General features: G+C 39.9%; 1 protein-coding gene and 1 pseudogene across 2 annotated transcripts in view; one reads left to right on the top strand and one right to left on the bottom strand.

Annotated features, from left to right (window-relative positions):
- The first annotated feature begins 3,883 nt into the window (after positions 1-3,883).
- The window catches only part of LOC137050243 (uncharacterized), a 189,858-nt gene continuing 175,143 nt past the window's right edge, over positions 3,884-18,598 (top strand). For both annotated transcript variants that reach the window (XM_067428750.1, XM_067428749.1), the window contains exons 1-2: positions 3,884-3,976; positions 17,346-17,459. The gene's annotated coding sequence lies outside the window, so the exon portion shown is untranslated. The remainder of the gene's footprint in view (positions 3,977-17,345; positions 17,460-18,598) is intronic.
- Positions 7,055-7,171, bottom strand: LOC137056839 (5S ribosomal RNA; annotated as a pseudogene).

The following is an 18,598-nucleotide window of genomic DNA, read 5'->3' as shown; positions in this document are numbered from 1 at the left end:
GTTATAATTGCAGACGTTACCTGGCGCTGCGTCTGGCCCCTCTATCTGCAGCCAAGAAGCCCCTGAACTCAAGGTTAGGTAATTATTTTCATAAGCATATGCTTTGCATTGTTGAAATCTTAACCGTTCTGGCGTCGAGGAGAGTCAGGCTCTGGTGCCAGTTTATAGGAGCCCAAACAAAAAGTGTTTCTCCAGGTAATTCGTTTGCGTCTCTGTCTGGATTTGTGCGGGGATTTATAAGAAAAGAGTTGGTCAAATATTACTCCATTACAAGTGAAAGTTGTAAAAACAGATTTTTACTTAAGTAAAAGTACAGAAGTATTTGTTTTCAAAATGACTTAAGTATCAAAAGTACATTTCTTTTTTTATTTCAACACATTATTTTATTATTTTTGTATAAATGCACATTATGCCACCATGATGGTTTAAGCCAGTCAGTGACGCTCCATCTGACATACTAACATAAGACTAACTTAAAGTGATTTAAAGGGAAAGTTCACTTTAAAATGAAAATTCTGTCATCCTTTTCTCATCCTCAAGTTGTTTCAAACCTGTATGAATTTCTTTCTTCAGCTGAACACAAGGGAAGATATTTTAGTACAGTTAACTGTATTTTTTTTCCTACTATGGAAGTCAATGGCTCCAGTTAACTGTTTGGTTACTGACATTCTTTAAAATATCTTCCCTTGTGTTCAGCTGAAGAAAGAAATTCATACAGGTTTGAAACAACTTGAGGGTGAGTAAAGGATGACAGAATTTTCATTTTAAAGTGAACTTTCCCTTTAAATACTTGTATAAAAGTTACAAAGCTGCTGTCACTTTAAGGCCGAATGCATGGATCCAATACACTGATACACATCTGATATTCTCCCAAGTATTTATCTTCACTTAAGACATAATCAACTTTTTTTATGTGAACACTCGACAAAATGAGCATTTTGACATTCGCTTTCTTCCATTTTGCCATAAAACTATAAATCAGTGTTCAAAAAATGCTGTGAAATCATTGAACTTCACGTCACCCTATGAGAGTGAATCCTGAAAGGCTTTCTGCAAAAACCCAAACACCTTTAAAAGAAGAAAACAATCATCCACTGACTTTCAGAGCTACAGAAACGACTTTAGACTTCGAGGACCGTGAGAGAAATGTAGTGGAGTAGAAAGTACGATATTTGTCTATTAAATGTAGTGAAGTTAAAGTAGTACGTTTCCAGAAAAAATAATACTCAAGTAAAGTACAGATATTAAAAAAGTGTACTTAAGTACAGTACTTGAGTAAATGTCCACATGTCCACCTCTGTTATATAGCCTATAAATTATTCATAATTTGGTTGCTTTGTGGTTAGTAAGGCGTTCTGGGTGGTTAAGTGGTTGATAAACTCTTAAAAAATGCTGGGTTATAAACAACCCAAGTTAGGTTGAAAATGGACAAACCCAGAGATTGGGTTGTTTTAAAGGGGGGGTGAAACACTCTTTCAGTCAGTGTCATTTCAATCTTGAGTACCTATAGAGTAGCATTGCATCCTGCATATCTCCGAAAAGTCTTTATTTTTTTAATAATTATATAAGAAAGATGCGCTGTTCCGAGTCTTTCCGAAAAAAGCCGAGCGGGTGGGGGCGTGTCGTGTGAGCGGAGCTAAATAATGACGTGTGCACGCCGCTGCTATTGTGTTGAGTCGAGTGCGTCATCCCTAACAGCGGGAAAAAAACTTTATTCAAAATAAAAATATGGCTTTTAATCAGATACAGCCATACATCTATGATCCGGAATCAGACCCAGAGGCTGCAGTTGAACAGGAGCAGCAGCAAAAACGACTAGAGCAGGACGTCTCTATGTGGTACAAGTTATACACTAACTATATAATATGCTGAGCGACTTGTGTTATTTACATATTTATACTTGAATTATATCGTCGTATTTTTGTCTTTGAAGGTGTACATGTGGGAAGTGCAGTTGTGCACGTGTGTTTGTGTGTTTACGCGTGGTTTGTGTAGACAGTAAGCGGACTAAAAAAAAAACAGACATTTGAAGCAGTCTCACTCACCCTTCTAACGTTGGGACTGCTCCATCATTCAGCATTAGGCGATCGGGAAAATCCGGCGTCGAGCTGGGCCTTGTTTATGAAACAGTCGGCACCGAAATGCAGCGAACAGATATAAACATTCACGCAACTCAGTTGCTGATCCGGAAAAGCAAATTCCATCCACTGTTGCCTTAACGCGGGGTTTTGGGGAATCTGTGCAGGACTGTCTTGGTCTGGCAACCAAAAACGCACTTTTTTGGTGACATTATGTGCACATCACCTGTCCAGCATCCTACAAGCCAGCGCTTTGATGGGCGTAGCCTGTTACTTTCTCTCTCTCCCTCTCTCTCTCTCTCTCTCTCTCTCTCTCTCTCTCTCACGCGCTTCCGGTAGAATTGTCCGTAAGGCCCATACAAGGAAATTCCGCCCCCATTAACGTCAAAGGGGACGCATGATCTCAAAAAACTTGCCGAAACTTATGACTAACCGGAAGTAGTATTTTTGACAAAGAAATACTCCCATCAAACGTCCACCTTAACTTTTGAAACTTTGTCTATGTTTAGTATGGGAATCCAAGTCTTTAACAGTGTAAAAAGATCAGTATGCATGAAACAGCATTTCACCCCCCCTTTAAGTAAACAACTAACCCAACCTCTGGTTTAAAACAACCCATTTGCTGGGTCTGTCCATTTTTAACCCAGCTTGGGTTGTTTTTAACCCAGTATTATTAATATTATTTTTTTTGAGTGTAGGTGTTCTGGGTGGTTGTTAAGTGTAGGGCTGTGTATTAACACAAATTAAACTATCTGATTTGATTTAGATTCACAAGTGCTCAATTGTTTCGATATAGATTCATTTGGTACAGTAGCTACAGAAAAAAAAATCAGCTTAAGCTGTAATAATTTTCAGAGAACTCAGTCAGTTGGTATACATTACTATAATCAGTGTTGGGGTAATGCATTACAAGTAACTTCCGTTATGTGACTTATTCAAGTAACTAGTAAAGTAACACATTACTTTACAACAAATATCTGAGTTACTTTTTCACATTTATTTGACTGACAGCTCTCCTTTTCCCATGTTGAGAAAATCGAGAGTTTACAGAGGCGTTGTGTGCGAACATTATAGTTATTGTAGTACTAAACTAAATGTGAGCTTTTATTCACTTCACTTGCATAATAAAGATTAAGTACTCCCCCAAATGAATGAAATCAGAATACTATGCAGACATCCAATAATTAAATTTTAAATTAAACAAATATTTTGATACATTACAATGAGCAAACATGGATTTGTTGTTTTTATTGGTAAAACTTTTTTCTCCTGCATCCTATTCTGCCATTATCCAGAAGCTGAAAGGTTTGTTTGAGCTGCGCCCTCTACTGTGCATGCGCGAACTTGCATTTTTATCTCAGCCGGAGTTTTATCATTTCAATGGTGATATGAAGAGGTCTTTACATTTGCACAAAAAATATAACTTTTTTTGTTATAAAAACAAAAACAAAACAAGCCCAGCCCAGATAATTTTTTTTCCTAAAAAGTAATTAAGTAACTCAATGAGTTACTTTTTAACACGACATTAACACAATATTGTAATGCATACTTTTCAAAGTAACTTTCCCCAACACTGACTATAATAATAAAGATTATAAATATCAGACTTATTAGCTAGGCCAACTTAATTCATTATTAACTATTACATTTAATTGCTAGCCTATCAACTGCTCTTTATATATATTATATCCAATAATTTTTTTAAGTATATTTTTAATGTAAAATAAACTTGTTGACGTATCTCATTTTAATCCATTTAGGGCATATTTTTCTCAAAAGGCTTTTTTTCTAGCGAACTGTGAGCTGTGGCTTTCCTGAGGAAAATGTTGGCGTCACACGTGGCAGTTTGTTGACGTCTGTCCTCGTTTAAAACACTGATTGAAGGGCATTACATTTCGGTAAGTTATACTGTATATTTCCACATATTTTCTTATGGTGCTGTTGATTCATGTTTGTTTAGTGCTTTATCTAGTAATTGAAATAGAGACAGAGATGATCGCGTTCACGTGCTGCTTGAACTGAGGCTACGATCTGTCACACGCAAAAACAACATTATTCTTTGAATTTCGTTATAAAATCGACGGAATTTGAAAGCTGACGTAGTTAAAAAATAAATAAAAAACGCCATGGTTAAACTATGGTTAGTGTAGCAAGACCATGGTTAACTTGAGGTTGCTATGTTTTATTAGTATTAAAACATGGATAATGTTGCTTAGGGGTTTATATCAAACATAGCTACAAAAGATAAATTGCATTGCACGCTACAAATAACGTGTAGGGATGTTTTGTCCAAGCTTCAACAGAAAACAGCGAATTAATATAAGCTAGGGTTGGTTAGGTGGTTTCTAGATTGCTCTGTGCGGTTGTCAAGCAATTGCTAGCATGTTCTGAGTGGTTGTTAAGTGGTTGCTAAGGTGTTCTGAGGGGTTAAGCACTTACTTGTTGGTTGTTAAGCTGTTGCTAGCATGCTCTGGGTGGTTGTTAAGTGGTTGCTAAGGTGTTCTGAGGGGTTAAGCACTTATTAGTTGGTTGTTAAGCTGTTGCTAGCATGTTCTGGGTGGTTGTTAAGTGGTTGCTAAGGTGTTCTGAGGGGTTAAGCACTTACTTGTTGGTTGTTAAGCTGTTGCTAGCATGCTCTGGGTGGTTGTTAAGTGGTTGCTAAGGTGTTCTGAGGGGTTAAGCACTTATTAGTTGGTTGTTAAGCTGTTGCTAGCATGTTCTGGGTGGTTGTTAAGTGGTTGCTAAGGTGTTCTGAGGGGTTAAGCACTTACTAGTTGGTTGTTAAGCAGTTGCTAGCATGTTCTGGGTGGTTGTTAAGTGGTTGCTAAGGTGTTCTGAGGGGTAAAGTGCTTACTATGTAGTTGTTAAGCAGTTGCTAGCGTGTTCTGGGTGGTTGCTAAGGTGTTCTGAGCGGTAATGAGCTTACTATGTGGTTGTTAAGCAGTTTCTAGGTCTAATTGTAGTTTTTTAGGGTGGTTATTTAATTTTTATGTTGTTTTGGTGCTTGTCAGGGTTGTTCTGTGTGGTTGTAAATTGATTTTTTGGATGTATGTATGTTATATCGCTATGGTGTCAAAAATACTCCAGTGTCAAAAGTGTCTTCTCCTGTGTCTTATGTGTCAAAAATACTCCTTCCGGTTTATCACAAGTTTCGCAGAGTTTTTTTCGAGTATGGGTCGGCTTGACGTCGACAGAGCGGAAGGTCCTTGTATGGGCCGTACGGGCTCTTCTCCCGGTAGGGTGCGCGCGCGTGTGACTAGAGCGAGAGGGGAATTGCGCCTTATAAACACTCTGTCAGGTGCAGATCCACTCGTCCGTGAACACTTCTGTCGCGCCGCGCTCCACTTTATTTCTATGGGTGACGTCGAGCGACTTCAACGCTTCAGCACAGCATTCTGGGAAGGCAGCGCTGCATTTGAACCGATTTGAACGCAGAAATGACGAGAAGCGTCACAACATCGCTTCAGTCGCGTCGCAATAGTGGATCTCCACGGTCACTGCTGTCAGGACTTCACCAAATCATACCAAAGAAGTGTGTTTTTGACGGAGCGGTCCCAGCGATAAAGGTTCGGTCCTGCTTTGGAAGCAGCCGGTGAGTAAAACTGCTTTAAATGTCTGTGCTGTTGGCTTTCGTAAGTAAACATCAGTAAATGACACGATCATGTATAACGTTAGTTAATTTATCAATGGAGCATGCGATGTATGGTGTGTGTTTAAATACATTTGTTTAGCTGACTAATATGTCAGTTTGTTTATTGTAAAACCACCCCAAACATAAACCTAGGCTAGGGGACGTTCTCACAAAGCGTGCTTCGTCATTCAAATGCGCTAACGGACTCTATTGTTGTTCTCTGTATAACGTTACACTAGTCTGACGTGCAAAACCGTTTTGCTTGTTACTGCTAAGGTTTAGTCGCATACAATAGTCCATAAACCGAATCATGTCCTCATAAACTGCGAGTAAATAAACGCAAATGTTGACAGGCCCCTAAATACAGTCCATACCACTGAGACGGACGTCCTGCTGTTGCTGTTTCTCCTGTTCAATATATTTCATCCTCCGAATCTGATTCTGGATCATATATGTATTAGTTGAATCTGATTGATAGCCACGCATCCTTTCCACGCATGACGATGTCAGCTTTCAGAAGCTTTCGTGCTGTAGCTCCGCACTCGTGATTCTTTTGCTCCGCCCACACGATACGCCTCCAGCCGCTCGTTTTTTTTCCGGAAAGACTCGGTACAGCCTATATTTCTCTTATAAATATAATAAAACTAAAGATTTTTTTTAGAGATATGAAGGATGCAATACTACTCTAGCCTGACAAGCCAGACCCACATCAAGATGTTTGGTCTGGAAACTCACCATTGACGGCTCAATCAGAGGGGCGGTATAAACGGTTGTCTTTCAAACTCCCTCTGCACGCGATAGGATAGCGCTACACCAACCAGAGCTACGAAGGTGAAGCAGAGCTCGCTGACTGATTAAACATTCGCCGTATCCGGTCGGCTAAACAATGCGTTCATAATAATAATAATGCGTTCAATTTATATAGTGCTTTTCAAGGCACTCAAAGCCCTTTACATAGAAGGGGGAATCTCCTCAACCACCACCAATGTGCAGCATCCACCTGGATGATGCGACGGCAGTCATATTGCGCCAGAACGCCCACCAGCTGATTGGTGGAGAGGAGACCGAGTGATGAAGCCAATAAGGATATGGGGATTATTAGGAGGCCATGATGGACAGGGGCCAATGGGCAAATTTGGCCAGGATGCCGGGGTTACACCCCTACTATTTTTCCGAAAGACATCCTGGGATTTTTAATGACCACAGAGAGTCAGGACCTCGGTTTAACGTCTCATCCGAAAGACGGTGCTCTTTTGACAGTATAGTGTCCCCATCACTATACTGGGGTGTTAGGACCCACACAGACCACAGGGTGAGCGCCCCCTGCTGGCCTCACTAACACCTCTACCAGCAGCTACCTGGTTTTCCCAGTTGGTCTCCCATCCAGGTACTGATCAGGCTCAGCCCTGCTTAGCTTCAGTGGGAAACCAGTCTTGGGCTACAGGGTGATATGGCTGCTGGTAAACTCCGAGCACATCTTCCCTTTTTAAGAATGACTTTAGTGCCGCTCTTTGTTCTTTTCTCAGAGAAAAGCTTAACTCCAAGTCTTCCAGAGTCGCGGTCAGAGCTGATTCAAAAGACCGCGGCCGTTCGCCAGTTTCTGTGTTTACTAGAGTCACGCAAACGCAACTCGGCCGTCGTCATTATGGCCCCGCCCGCCGACTCTATACATGATGTGATTGGCCCGTCCAGATTGTGAGGAATACAGCTCAGATGTGTATTGAGAGTTCCTAGACGACACTTGCGGGCAAATTAAAGTTGCTGCCGCTAGGGTGCGTCTAGATTTCAAGGCTAATACTACTCTATAGTAGGGGTGGGCGATATCTCGATATTTAAAATATATCGAGATATTTTTTCAGCTCGATATGGATTTGGACATATCGTATATATCGATATATTGTTTATATTAAATTCTGATTCCGCCACTTCTCTGTGTTGTGCTCGCGGAGCCTCGCGCGCCTCCCGCCTCTTGCTTTTGTTCCCCCTCCCCTCGCGTGTTGTCTCATTGATCACGGCTGCTTCCACAACCAGGTGAGGATTAGTTATCATGTTGACAAGCGCGCACGTTGTTCAGGACTCAGTTTAGAGACCATGTTTTCCTTCTAACACAACTGCTTGCTAAAATTCATAAAGAAATATTAATGTTCATCATAGTTCAAATCGCACGTTTCACCCACAGTCAGGTGATTGACACTACTGGTGCGAGACGCGGTCGCAATCATACCAGTTTATGATCTGTGTCTAACTGATCGCATAGTTTTCGGTTAAAATGTCAAAATGATCGCATATCATTTGAAAACATTTAAAAAGTATTGCAATATCATTACTATTATTATTTTGTCAGCTTAATCACGGGATTATGATGAATAGGTCTATTCACGTTTTAACCAAGAGTGAAAAACGCGACATCCCGGGTGTCCTGAGACACAGTGCTCTTCTGTAAGTTACTGTATCATATTATCATATAACCTACCTTCTGACATTCATATTTCGTTCTGTAACTGGAAAAGAAGTGAAATTCAGCTCATGTGTAGCCTACATGATCTGCATGATGAGTTTGAATTTTGTCAAACTCATGACAAACATCACTGTTTGAATTTTGATACAAATTTAACAGGAAATGGTGTTATGACAAAATCAGTTTAATTATATCTCAGTCATGCCCCCATCTTTCTGCAAAATGCTTACTGTTTACTTTAATTGTAAAAAAGGGAGTCTTTGATTCATCTTTTGAAAGCATGAAATAAATGAAAAGAAGGCAATATTATTTATTTTCTTTTACAGTTAAATTATTATTATTTATGTAATCAGGGAGTTTTTTTATTTTTTTTAAATGTCGCAAAAGCACTTGACTACCTCTTTGCACTTCAATTTAAAAAAAAAAAGTTTTTGTGGTATTTGGCATATTTGTTTTTGCTGTAGTTTTTAGGGGGTTGTTTTTCCTGTAAAGATATCGAGATATATATCGTATATCGAGATATAGCAAAATATATCGAGATATATTTTTTGCTCCATATCGCCCAGCCCTACTCTATAGGTACTCAAGATTGACATGAGATTGACTGAAACTCAGTGTTTCACCCCGCCTTTAATGACTCGCCCTAATGTCGTTCCACACCCGTAAGACCTCCGTTCATCTTCAGACACAGTTTAAGATATTTTATATTTAGTCTGAGAGCGTATGCAAAGTAGTCCATATGAGACATCAGTGGGTTAATTAGAATCTCTTAAAGCATCAAAAATACATTTTGGTCCAAAAATAACAAAAACTACGACTTAATTCAGCATTGCCTTCTCTTCCTTGTTTGTGTTCAAACCTCAAATAAAGATTCAAACGGTTATGAATCAGCGAATTGATCAATGATTCGGATCGCCAATGTCACGTGATTTCAGCAGTTTGACACGCGATCTGAAATCAAACAGCTATCAAACAGCCATACGCTTGAAAAAATGCTTATTTGCTAGGGAGAACAGTTTTTAACTAAATGATTTATAGTTAAAAAAGGTCACATCTCTGAAGGGGGTCGCACACCGGACGCGGAGCTCGGCGGTGCTCGGCGGAGCGCCACGTCTTTAAAATTCGAACACATTGTTTTCAATGAGTGTACACACACCGGTGGCGGCATTCGGCGCCTGTCCGCGGCGACTCAGGAAGTTGTTCTAAATCCTGCCGCGCCACAGAGCGCCATTTCAAGGCTTTATATTAAAAGTATATTATCGTTTAGGTATACTGATTTCAACCTTTGCTACAAGACACATTTGTTTTACATTCTGAGTTCAACAGCTTGAATAAAGTCTAAACATATTTTGGGGAAATTTATAATAAACGTAGCCTTTTAAAATGTGCGCGTCCGGTGTCCGGTTATGATCGCGCCAGTTTGACCTTATCAGACGGAAGTTGATACATCCCTCTCTCGTCTCAGTGTGTGCTCTTAATCTCTCTGACACGCAGTGACGATCTGATAGCCTTTAGCTTAGCCCACTAAGCCCAGTTTATTCACTATGGAACCAAACAGAGATCAAGTTAAGCTAGGAACACACCAAGCCGACGCCGATCAACTAGTGGCGACGAAAGCAAACTGCTGAGTCGGCTCACGTTGGCTCACGTCGGCAGCGTCTTGGGTCCAAAGCGGTCCAAAGTTGCCCTGACACACCAAGCCAACGCTCGACATCAGACGGCCAATAGCGCGTCCGTTCTGCGCCTGCGTTAGAGGAAATACCTTTCCGTCCCAGCTGGTGGCAGTAGTCTGTTTTCATTGGAAACATGCCTATGGTGACATTTCTGCAAAATGATATCATGCTGCTTCTTGCACATCACATAACAGCAGTTTGGAAATGAAATCTCCAGTGGCACAGAAATGTTAATGAAAATAATGTAACACTAAACCATACACTGAACTTAACTGACAGTAACCATGCTAACTATTAGTTTACAGATATTGCACTTTGATAACATTATATTGTGGAAGTAACACATAATGAAAAGATGTCTCTATTAATTGAAAATCTATTTATTCTTAAATTAAAACATCAATAAAGATGTGTTTATTTACTCTGCTAGTTAGATGTCAAATAGCAAAATAAGGGTTGGAATTCTGCATCATCTTGTGTTTTGTGATCCTTTTTTACATAAAGAACTGTGAATGCAAGTACCCAAAGTCAAAGTTTTTTATTTTCCAATGTTCAGTACAATGGGCACAAAAAGCTATATAGAGAATAGCTATAAAAGTAGCTATATAGGTAGATTCAGCCAAGGGTGTACTGGGCCGTAGCTCAGCCTTAATGAAGCTGGGCTCCTCACGGGTGCCAATCCAGGTGTCACTGTTGGTACCATCTGAGGGTGAACAGGATTCACTTTCAGAAAAAGGTTCCTTAAAGACACAATCAAAATGTGAACAATGTGATACAATAGATTCTTACACTTGTTCACCAATAACCCATAACAATAACAGGGCATAGCTAAAACAATACCCTGCAAATTGGCTAAATGGATCTATTCAGATGCACATTGTGGAAGTTGATTTGTTGAATTACTTGTAAATAGACCCATCTGAACATTCATTGGCCACTTTACCAAAAGCAAAATGTTCATTTGTTCAAATGGAAAGAAAAAATAAATAAAATAATTATATACACACACACACACACACACACACACACACACACACACACACACACACACACACACACACACACACACACACACACATATATATGTGTGTGTGTGTACCCTGATAGTTAGATTTGAGGTGCACTCCTTCCTTTTTGTGTGAGGTTCTAGAAACTGCAGGTGAGTCTTCTGAGCTCCAGAACTTCCTGAGGGTCCATGTTTCTTGTAACACATGTACTGGGTTCGCAATGAATCCCACCGCTTCTTGAGCTCTTTCTCTGAGGAGGGACAAAAAAAAAAAAAAACATTACGCTGAGTTATGTCAATTTCATGGCTATTGTAATGTTCATTTTTGTTCTTCTTTTAACTGGATGTATTCTGGATGACAGCATTTTTTTTACAGTCGCTAGAACACATTTCTCAATACATTTAGGTCACTTTTGCAAAACTCTCCACACAGTTAGTACAACCGAAATATATGAGGGCTAAACTGTGGATTTATCATTGCTTTTGGACATGAAGACATGCATTAAGTGTTTTGATATCTTTAGTGCATTTTGAATGTGAAATTAACTGCTGTGCAAAGATGAAAGTTGCACACAACAATCTAACATGCAGTTTTTTTTTTAAATATGGACTACTGAAGAAGAAAAAACTATTGCAAAAAAGGAAATCTTACCTGACATGACAAGTTTATTTGCGATCTCACGCCACAGGTCTGCTTTCGCCACACAGTTGACATAACGTTAACATTTTTCTGTAATGTCATACAAAGCCGGCCTTTCCTGGATCATGCTGATCAATTCGTCCTCACTTGCCTCGTCCACACAGCCATATCTTTTAACAATATTCACGTGTATTGGAATGAGGAAAATAAACAAATGAGACAGGCGTTCTGTGTGTTCCCTCTTGACTCCGTCGTTTACTTGCTTCGTCACTTCCGTTTTTATTTTCTCGTGCTCTGGTTCGCTAGCTGAACAGCCAATCAGAACGATCATATATCCCGACTGCCCGACATGCGGCGACGCCGATTTAACATGTCGAATCGGCTGAAAAACAGCCGACGAGGACCAACGCCAGCCGACGATGTGGAACCATGTGGAACACACCGAGGAAACTTAGTTGGCCGACGCACAAAAACTGCCCGACGGCCGATCGTTGGCTTGGTGTGTTCCGGCCTTTAGAAGTACCAAACACCTCCATCTTTTCCCTAAATAGGTTAAATAGGTCCAATAGTTGAACGATCAAGTATGATGACAAAATAAAATGTGGCGCATTTCTAATCGGATTAAAAAGGAAAATCTCCCTATTGACAGAAATGAGAGAGTGAGGGGGAGGTGTGAGGGAAGATGTTTCGGCCGGGACTTTTTACTGTGCCGAGCCGAAGTACTCAGAAGTGCTATTCCGCCATACATTATAGTTCTCCTTTTTAAGCCGATTAGAGAAGTACCACGTTTTATTTTGTCACCATACTTGATCGTTCAACTATTCGTGTAACTTTATTTAAATAGGGAAAAGATGGAGGTGTTTGGTACTTCTAACTTGATCTCTGTTTGGTTCCATAGTGAATGAACTGGGCTTAGTGGGCTAAGCTAAATGCTATCAGATCGTCACTGTGCGTCAGAGAGATTAAGAGCACACACTGAGACGAGAGAGGTATGTATCAACTCGTTTTAGTTAAGGGAATAACATAGTTTAATATGAAAAAGCGGTGAAGTAACCCTTTAACAGTATACAGTATAAAGTAGGCTAACCAGTTCGCAATGTGCTAAGCCAAATAAGCTGTATTAAACTGCAGCCAATAGCATCACCCAAGGGCCCAAGGATGACAGTAGTGATGCCTGCCTCAGAAAACACCACTTAATATATGAGTTTGTACTTACGCTCAGAATTCACTTGTGACGTGAACTTTCGCTGTACAAACATGGCATATTTGACTTGCTCTTGGCAGGACATATGTGTGGCAAAGACTTCTGGGTTGAACTGCTGATTTGGTGGGAAACATACAGAGATGTTGTTCTTTAACTCAGCAGACTATTGACTCTTTATGATAGAACCGTGTTTTTGTTCCATTTGGGTCAGTGGGATCTGTTTAAGGGGATGTTTGCATTACATTCATCATTCTGCTGGGAAGATCCTGCTTTATTCGAGATACAAAATGAAGGCCTATGGACCATAGACCGTAAAAAAAATGTGGACGACTCGACATCATCTGTTTCTGCTTGCCACAGTTGAAGCTTTCAGGCGGCCTGCACGGCGCTGACATCTTGGGGCCGAGACTGCTCAGTAGCGATTTCGGGACAGGAGTTGCGCAGTAGAGAGCAGGAAGTAGAGCTGGAAATAGAGCCGCGGTATCAAAAGCCCGCCCACACTCTCAGATGCAGAACAATTAATTATGTTGGTGTGAAATAAACAGTTATGGAAATGTAGAAATTAAAGCTAAAGCTCCAATCTGCTCCCAAAAATCCCGAAAAAAGTCTGTTAGTGCCTCAGCGACAACTTCACTCAGAGAAGACGTCGATCTCAGCTGTCAATCATGACGTCCCACACCCCATTTTTATAGCATCAGACTATACTGGGACCGGCCACCGGGGGGCGATGGAGGCGCGACAGCTTCAGTTTCTGAGAGGGATACTGCAGGCTTGCTATAGACCCTTTTTCAGTTAGTAAACATGGTGAAGTTTTCCCCTGATCGCTTCACTAACGCTAGCCAGAATATTGCTCCTAAAGCAATTGAGTTTTTGGAAACAGGTTTATCCTTATTTATGTTTAGGTAATGGTCTGCTCATAAAAACTTTGTAATACCAAATAAGGTTAAAGATATTCACTTCAAAATCCTTCACAATTTTTACCCCTGTAAGTTATTTTTATCCAAGTACAGGGTTTCCGTGGGGTCATAAAAAGTCATACATTTAACACTAAGAATTTAAGGCAATAACGCTACCTCATTGAAATGCTCCCACCTCCCGCAGCGCGTGGTCTTATTCCGTGGTCTTGTAGTTTTTTCTTTCGCTAGTCCAACTATTGTTCGCTCTATTACAACTACAAATTAGACAAACATACATCTTGTATGGCAGCCAATCAGCTTTTGTGTTATTGGCATGAGCCTCTTTCAGATTGTACCCCACAGACGCATAAAACAAATTTTATTCTTCAGCTGGCGGTTCTTGCAGTTCTGCGATCGTGAAGCGAATCTTTCTCACAATGTGCCCTGACTAGTGGACTAGTAAGATGATTGAGACGCGCCCGATCTCCTTTTCAGGCAATGGCTTGTAAGGCAGTGTTTTGTACATGAAGGCACCTCACGAAACTAATTTCGGACAGATTTCTAAGGCATTGTAACAGTTTAATAATATTCAGTAAAACAGAGCGCCCTTTAGTGAGAACTAAATACATATTTAATTACTACATTAGTAATTTCTCCCTAGAAATGACATCAGAAGTGGAAAATATTGGTAAAAAAAATACATTTACAAACAAACTGACCAGCAAACGCAACTTTTGGACGCCATCTTTTTTAAACAGCTCAACTGTCACTGAATGGAAAGTACAGGATTTAACAAAAACACTGAAACACTGTTTAAGTTAGAGATAATTAATTGAGTAATGATTGGCCATTAGTGATGAACACCTGCTGTTAACAAACAAAATCACTGAATCGAAGAGTCACCTTTTTAGTTCATGGTGATCAGTGTTTGCTTAAGTTTTAGTTTGTAATATTAGATTGTGTCTGAGACAAACCAAGATTAAAAATGTATCCAAACCAGGTGTTGCTGGTTATGTTGTGACATAAATATAATCAAAGATTAGGCTAAGAATGATCTGTTAACTACATGATGATTATGCCACTATCAAAATATAAATATACTTGTTATGAGCAGGTGTTCATCACTAATAATTAATTTATTTTATTTTTAATTTATTTTAATAATTATTTATTGTTTATACTAAACATGCTAAAACAATAAAAACATAAATTAAGATAATGTTGCAAAATTAAAATGAAAGATGATAGTGCATAAGAAAGATAATGCTGCCTCTGTTATTATTGATTCTTTGCGGGCGTCTTTGGGAAGTTAAGTTTGGGCCACAAAAGCGCGCATGCACAGTAACGTTTGTATATGTTGTTGCTGTTGAATCCTTTATTAATAATTAATAGTAACGTTATTAAGATCAAATTGATTTATATTAAAAGCATCAGATTTGCATCATACTTTTTGGCCATTTGAATATCAACTGCACCAATGTCATATTTTTGCCTCTTAATAAAATTGAGGTGTTTCTGCCTCAAGCTCCATATTCTCACTATATGAGCCATAAAATATGATACTCAACAAAAAATTTTTTTTTTTCAATAAACTGTTCCATTTCAAAACATTTTGTTTTTCCTATGTCAGGCTTTACAGGGTTAAGGTAGTATTTATAATAAGTTGGACGTCATTGAAACGCCATTCAAAATTGAAATGAGAATGCTTTGATTTTTTTTAAATTCAGTCCCTGAGTTTGAACTGAGGTACCTTAAATGAGGCAGAGGAAGTAGGATTACTGAGAAAGTTGAGTCCTCTTCCTCCAGAAGGGGGCATTAGAGTCTCTCTTAGCATCTGTATGTGAATATATAGAGCTTTTCTCTTTTTAAGGTTGTCATTTGAGATGTGCCACTAGAGTCATTTTCTCCGGTGTCTCCTCTGTAAATACATAATGCAGAAAATATACGAGCTGGCACGCCGTCTGATTGCAGCTATTTCAAGTGATTACAGAAGAACGTCTCTGTCGCTGCTGCTCGTCCTTTAAATGCTGCAGGACGGATCCCACAGGGACCCCATACCTCCATTATATCATTACTCCTGCGGCCGGAGAAAACACGAGACGGCTGTTTTTACTTGCAGAGCTCAGACCGCAGCCGTCTGCTACTGTAACACACACTTCCCACTGGGAAATCACTCAGATCTCATTCATGTCTCAAGCGTTTCTCCAAGAGCACAATAATGAGATTAAATGGAGGCCTTTAAGTCTCTTGCTTCTCAGATGTTTCCCCTGTGAAAAATAACTCCTGTGTGTCTCTCTAGAGTTTCAAAAGTGTGCAGGCAAAAGGCAGAGATCTCAATTCGAACTCAAATGTTTCTCAGAACATGTACGTTTGCATTCATTCGTTTTTCGTTTAAAGCTGCGGTCACAGTGGACTTTGAGCATGCAAAATTCCAATTAAAGGGGTGAGGAATCAAGTTTTCCTTGAGCTTTTGATATATAAAAGGCCATGGTAATATAAGGTTGCTTTCACATCTACCTTGTTTGGTCCGGATTTTCGGACTTTTCAGTTTGGTGCGACTAAAAATTACAGGTGTGAAACCTCCCTCCGACCACGGTCCGGACCAAACAGGCAAAATTTGGTCCGACGAAAAGAGGTAGTCTCGGTCCGGACCAAACTGAACAAAGGTTCGGTTCGTTTCTTGTGTGAAATCATTTTCTGTAAAGTTTGGACTTTCAGACCATTTACAGGAAGTACTGGTGGCAGGATTAGTGAAAAAAACAGGTTAAATTTACAGTACATGCAGTGATGGAGCGTGCAGCATTTTAAACAGAACCGCTTGTGTAGTCAGCTTGCGTGAACATTGTGCTTTGCTTGACTATTTTTGAGCTTTATCTATATAATTATATATATATATATATATATATATATATATATATATATATATATATATATATATATATATATATATATATATATATATATATATAATATATAATCTTATGTCTATGAGACAAGTAGCCTATATGCTGAGGTTCGGTTTATTTATGAGACCTCCTCATTTCCTGTCAGCGCCGATAAAATGTTTGCACAGCGTTCATTTGGTGAATTTGAAATTGCCTCGAGTGTAGTTAGTGCTGCAGATAGTAATGCTATAATATTAACAGTATTGGCAATGATATGCATCTGTTCATTCATTCTTGTCAAAGTTAGCCGCTGAATTTAGACGCACGTCCGCTAACAAACCAATCAATGTTCAGATGTAGCGTCATGTAAAGTTCTTTAGTGCGCTTGCATAACTGCAATGTAAAGCAAACCAAAACTAACCAAACGGATACAATGTATCAAAACACGGACTTTGGTTCGGACCTTGGTGCGGACTTTCAGATGTGAAAACACCCTAAGAATATCATCTAAGTTTCAGAGCTGAAAACTTCCTTGTAAGTCAACGAAAAGCTTTTATAGACACCAGGCTCAGCAAACGGTCCTGTGCTTTATACTGACGTCAGTGCACAACGAAACAAGCCTCTACAGAATAATGTAGAAACACGCCTCTACATAATGAGCACATGTAGTTCAATAGCCCCACCCACCGACTCATGGAGGGCTTGTGCTAGCAGCTGGTCAACAACAATTTAATGCGGAGGAAGATTAAGATATTGCGCTATTCCTGGTTGTGGAAGAACACAGTCGCTGCATGTGCATAAGCTTTCTTCTGTTCCTAATATTAGGAATGAGTGGTTGAACTTTATTTTTTAATTTAAATTAATTTAATTTAAGTTCCAGCTCACGTGGGGAAGACATCTTCACTTCATTTCACTGCGGGATCGTTTGTTAACCAATCTCCGGTCGCTGCTGGATTTGGATCCGACAGGAATGGTGCAACACACTTATGTGAGTAAAACGTGTTTTTATATGTAATAGTACTGCATTGTTATAGATGGTTTGGTTTATGTGTACGAGTCTAACAGAGCATACCTTTAGCACGCTGGACTCAGACACGTATGGGCCAGGGCTCGCAAAGCCCGGCAGGCCGATCAATCTCATTATATTACGTTCTTGTTCTGCTATTCTCTCTCTCTCTCTCTCTCTCTCTCTCTCTCTCTCTCTCTCTCTCTCTCTCTCTCTCTCTCTCTCTCTCTCTCTCTCATTGACATCTGAAGGGCGGCGCGTGGTTCACGCTTATATCGTCCAATCTTGTGGGCTGTGTGGATGTGTAATATAAAAATAATAGTCCAATCAATCGCGTGTGGATGAGAAAGAAAACATTGTGTTTGTCTGATAGACGTTTACGAGCCCTGTGGTCGAGAGAACCATTCTGGTTTCCGCTTCTCCCTCATCTCTCCTCTCCATCACGTGGACTGACAGCGGAGCTGAAGCTCATTAAATATGCAAATCTTCTCCAATCCCAGCCGTGAGCGTAAACTTCCAAGTCTCCAGTGACACGCCCATCAGAACCCAGCGTTCAGGAGAGAGCCTCAAAACCAGTGTAGAAAATAGCCTATTACTTATTAGTTATGATGTTTTTGAATGTAAAAAACGAACAAACTTCATTAGTTGACCTCAGACAACAGTATACATTTTTTTTAAAAGCCAGTTCATGACACCTTTTTTTTTGTGACATTTCTCCTACCTTTTTGGCATGAAGTGTTCTTTAAAATTGAGTCAAGAACCGTAGGATTCCATTTAGAACCCCATGGGAGCTTTTTTAATTCTAAGAGTGTTAAATGAACTCATTTAAAGGTGCACTATGCAGCTTTCCATCCACTGGAGGGCGCCTATTCTAAACAAAGGCGTAGTTTGATGACGCCAAGTGTGAGCGCAGCATCTTGGGACATGTGGTCTTCACCTCACAGCCGGTGGAAAATAGGACTCGGGCAGAAATCATGTTGATGGATGCGGTTATTAACGTTACTGTAGTGAAGCAGAGCAGGACCGAGTGTTGTGGAGCTGAGCACGGCCGCTGGAGCAATTGTTACACAAACACACCGAACACCGGGACTTTTATTATGACGGGACGGGACACAGTCGTC

Source organism: Pseudorasbora parva, chromosome 2 (assembly GCF_024679245.1).
Source record: "Pseudorasbora parva isolate DD20220531a chromosome 2, ASM2467924v1, whole genome shotgun sequence".
Lineage (NCBI taxonomy): Eukaryota > Metazoa > Chordata > Actinopteri > Cypriniformes > Gobionidae > Pseudorasbora > Pseudorasbora parva.
The sequence above is the reverse complement of the archived record's forward strand: the minus strand, read 5'-3'. Positions and strand labels throughout refer to the sequence as shown.